At 38.7% G+C, this 4,734-nt stretch overlaps 2 pseudogenes; both read right to left on the bottom strand.

Moving 5' to 3' along the window:
* LOC147818422 (uncharacterized) overlaps positions 1–3,378 on the bottom strand; it is a 4,472-nt pseudogene extending 1,094 nt beyond the window's left edge.
* Positions 1–4,734, bottom strand: part of LOC147818421 (uncharacterized) — a 29,052-nt pseudogene that overhangs the window by 18,175 nt on the left and 6,143 nt on the right.

The following is a 4,734-nucleotide window of genomic DNA, read 5'->3' as shown; positions in this document are numbered from 1 at the left end:
TTCCTCCCAATCTGTCACATTCACGAGCAAAATGTCCAGGCTGCCCACAGTTATAACATACTTCTAAATTTTGTTGGAAATTCGAGTTGAAATTCCCTCTTGACCTTCCAAAATTTCCTCTTCCCCTTCCTCTCCATGCTTGCTGTTGTCTGTAGACTGGCTGTGGGTTGAATGCCACAGGAACTGCTAAACCAGGCTGTTGTATTTGAAATTGATTCGGCTGTATCTGTGGCTGTGGTGTAAATTGATTAGTTTCAGTCTGATTCTGTATAAGTAGAGCTTGTTTTTTCTCTTTCTTTTTGTTATCTATCAGTTGAATTTGATTAAGTTTTCTGAGGGTCTCCTGATCTTGTTCCCTCTGATCATGTTCCTTTTTTCTATATAGCTCAACTTGATGAGCTATATGGTCAGTGTAAACTCCCTTTGTCATGTTCCCTAGACCAACTACTTCTGCGAGCTTGCTCCTCACTGGGAGGGGTAGCCCCTTCTGTATCTTACTTCGCAGAATTGATTGTTCCATCTGACGTTCATCTGGATCATTACCTGTGATATTCCTCCATGTTTGGAGAGCCCTTGAGACATAAGCTCTTGGATTTTCATCTTGTCTCAGTGGTTCAATGAGGATATTGTCAGGGTGCACATTTGTGTGAAAGGTGTCTCTTAAAGACCTCCACATTCGACCTCTATTTACTGCAAACAGCTCAGAGTCATTTACAGAGGTCCCCACAAATCGATCAAGCCCTGCTCTCTGGAGGATTTCCTCCATAGCTGGAACCCCTAAGACGTTTGCTAGGAGTTTCTTAATGTCTCCCATAGCAAGTTGTGTCCCCACCATAATTTCTTCTAACTTTGAGATCCACGGATGTGCTCCGTTTTGGAGAATAGGTAATTTCTCCAAGATGTCCGTCATATCTGTATTCTGCCAAGGTTTATATTCAAAATTCTGACCACGAATTATCACTGGGAGCATCTTATCAGATTTATGTTTTGTTTTTGAACGCAGTGAGTATCCCTCTTCTTCCTTATCTGATTTCTTTGAATCTTTTTTTCTTTAGTTCTTTCTTTTTTATTTCCAGCTCCTGCAGTTGTTCTTCTAATTTTTGTTTGCTATATGGTGAGGGGCATGCATCCAGTTCTGTAAGACATTGTTGAATGTCTGCATCAATTTCTTCCTCCACCTGTCCTTTATTCCTCCTTCTTCTAAAACTAAATGTTGTCCTACCAGACTCCTCTAAAAAGCTATCACTATCAAAACCTCTGTCTCTTATCTCATCTTCACTTTCGTTCGAACTATCGTCTTTCACTTGTTTCTTCTTTCCCTCTCTAGTCAGCTTTTTCTCACCCTCTTTAGCTCCCTTTTTCTCTGCTCTAGCCAGGAGTCGCCTGATTGTTGGGCCATATCCTCCCATAGCTTCTTCAGAGTCACTAAGATCTTCATCTGAATCCTTTCCCTTAGATCTTATCTTTCCCTTAGAGCCAACATGTACCGTTTTCTTTTTGCTCTTAGTCGTTGGGTACATCATGATTGTTGTCTCTGCCTGTCCTGTTTCTATCACTTGATCCTCATCATCTCTAATACTATACCTTCCTTCCTGACTTATCAGTGGAAGCTGAGGATAAAGTTCCTTAAGCTCCACCTCCTTCTCATAAGGTGGGGGTTTTTGTACTGGAGCTATATGTGAGAAAGGCCGATCAATTTCTGCCCACAACTTTTGCGTCTTCTCTTCAGCTTTCACTTTCTGTTCCTTCTTAGCCTCCCGCCATTTCTGTCCCTCTTGTTCAAATAACTGGAGCATAGCAAGTTCCATTTGTTTCTTTTGCTTGCATTTCTCCCCCTTTTTCCCTTTTTGCCCTGTAGATACGAGCACCTGCATTGTTTTAATCACGTCTGGATTAAAGGTCCCTACCACTGGCCATGGTTGATCAATCGACCAGCGCTTAGACCATTTTTTAGACATCTCTGGTATACCTTTAATTAGAGGATTGTTCTTCTGAACAACCTCAACGGGAGTAATTACTTTTAAAGTCTCCGTTTTTGACATTATGATGTTTTTATATATTTCTACTAATTTATTTATTTATGTATATATATTTTTTTTTTCCAAACCACAGCCAACAAAAATAGATGAATGGAGTTACCACCCTCAAAAGAGCCAAAGACAGTAGTATAAGTAAATATCTACAACACCAAGTCCTCACGCAAGATTATCAAATGATCAGTCAGTTGCCAAGCTCCCTCCAACTATAACACATATGTGAATAGATATGGTAGATAAATGTACCATCAAATATAGATGTATGCACAAAGGTACAAATACATTTGTCAATAAGAGTTTGTGGATAAAATCGTACTGGCCTTATTTCCACTGGATTCAGATGCAAGCGTTGTCGTCTGCAGCCTCAATCCATGTGATGTAGACCAGATGTCCTCTTGAATCGAGACTCACCCCTTGACCTTTTGGTTCCTCCTCACAGCACACACTCGGAAGACAGTAGCAAATATTTTACTTATTTTATTCCCAGAGGGCTACTGAATACTAATAGTCATTAGTGTTTAACTATTAGATATTTTCTAGACCCTGGTCTAATATTCTATATTTTCAATCCAACACACCTTAAATCCTGCTTCCTCTATTTTAGAGAATCATTATTATATTAGTTTATTATTTAATGAACACCTTCTTGAATTTTATCAAAGAGTCTATCTTACATATCTAGTCTTTCTGGGGCTCATTCTATTAACAACTTTATTGTTTATTTTATGTTTATTCAAAGTCTCTCAAACAGGAGCTCATAGAATTTTACCAAAATATCCCCAAAAAAGCTCATATATTTATCAAAAAAGTCCTTTTCTTTAAGGCTCATGGATTACAAAAACATCCTTATTTAGGCTCATGAAATTATAAAACGTCCTTAAACAGGCTCATAAATTGAGAGAAAGGATATTTTACGCTTTCTTATATACTTAATACACCATTGTTCACAAACAAGTACTTATCATTATCATGTAACTCAATCTTCTGTTAATCATTTTCTATTATCTTTTATACTTTAGTCGACATCATATCTATCACATACAAGAAAAACAACCAACATATAATGCTTAAAGTCTCCATCTGCAGAGAGGCAGAAAGCAGAAAGAAAAAGGGAGGGGGAAAATCCCTCTCCAACTTATCAATACATTAACATTAACTAGTAGACACACAATCAAACAAAAAATAAAACACAAACAACAATCTATTCTAAAGCCGGCTTATTTATATTATCCTAAATAAGCATGCTTTTGCCGCTCCCTTATCTCTTTTAATCTAAATTTCTGCTACCTGAGAAAGACAGCACTTTCAATACAAGCAGCATCATACCTGACCCGTTGGTCATCGTAAGAGTGGGCACTTTCTAACTGAAGTAATCTGCTTCTCCAGCCCCCCTTTCTTAAGGACTGACCTGAAATTCTACCTAGAAAATAACAGGTTTTTGGCCGATCTAAAACCGCCTCCCTGAGGGCTTTTATCCAAATTAGCGGCTTCCTTAATTCTTATTCCTTTTTCCTTTTCGACAGACTTATTCCTTTAGCCTGCCTTTCCTCTAACTTAGTAGGTATATTCATTTTTCCTTTTAGCAGACTTTTTCCTTATAGCCTGCCATTTCCTCTAACTTAGTAGGTATATTCATTTTTCAGCAGACTTTTCCTTAGCAAATTTATTTAGAACAAACTTATTTCCTTTAGTCTGCCCTTTTCCTCTACTTCCCCCTTTTTGCGTTGCCAGCAACGCAAATAAAAAAAAAAAAAGAACCCCTAATTTAGAAAAATTTAGAACGGTAGACAACTACTCATACCAGCACTACAAAAACCCCTCAAAGATTCTTTTTAAACGGTGTAGCCAATCAGCGATCCTACAGCAGCAGCCTTAATCGAGCAAACCAGCGCACAATATTGTGAAAAACTCACCCTTTAAAGAAGCTTCGATTGATGCGGGAGTTGGTTCGATGGAGCCGCCTGCTGATGCTGAGAAGGCCACAAACACGTCCAAGTTCGTGACGCCAAAATTGTGGTATCTTGAGGTGCTGATGTGAAGAAGTGATCACCGCTGACACGTCTTTACTTGCAATCAAAAAGAAGTTTATTTACAAGAAAGAAACAGTGTCAAAAAGTGCCGGATCCTGGAGCATCTCTGCCAATGTGAGATCTCTCTCCCACTGTCTCACAAATCCCTCTATTTATCCGTCTCAACCCTCCTTTGGGAGTTGTCCTTCTTTCAATAGAGTAGCCTTTACCCAGAGGTTGACCACATCTGGTCTCAGGCCTCTGGTCTTTGACCTCTAACCTTTGGGCCAGCAAAGACCCCCACATCCTGGGTCTCCCTTATCATGGTTAACAGAAAACTGATGTGTGAAGAGTTTTACCCCTTAATACACATTCCTTAACTTCAACTTATAATGGATGGCTCAAGGAAACCTTCCAACAACATCTTAGTTGGCACCCTTCTTGAACTTTAGAGTAAGACATACATAAAGGAAGAGCATACAACCATTTAGACTATTAAGATAAAGGAGAATTGAGGTGGATAATACACTACATATTCCCCCCTTCGAGGCTCAAGAAGCCTCAACAACAATAAAACCTTCATGATTAAAATAATGAAAATAAAAGATCCTCCCAATTATCAGTAATGTAATCAATTTATGGAGTGTGAGAGCGAAAACCTATCAAGCAGCCAATCTTTCTTAAAATTT

The sequence above is a fragment of the Seriola lalandi genome, unplaced genomic scaffold (assembly GCF_002814215.2).
Source record: "Seriola lalandi dorsalis isolate HSWRI2012SDOR001 ecotype SW California unplaced genomic scaffold, Sedor1 jcf7180002054584, whole genome shotgun sequence".
In the NCBI taxonomy this organism is placed as follows: domain Eukaryota; kingdom Metazoa; phylum Chordata; class Actinopteri; order Carangiformes; family Carangidae; genus Seriola; species Seriola lalandi.
The sequence above is the reverse complement of the archived record's forward strand: the minus strand, read 5'-3'. Positions and strand labels throughout refer to the sequence as shown.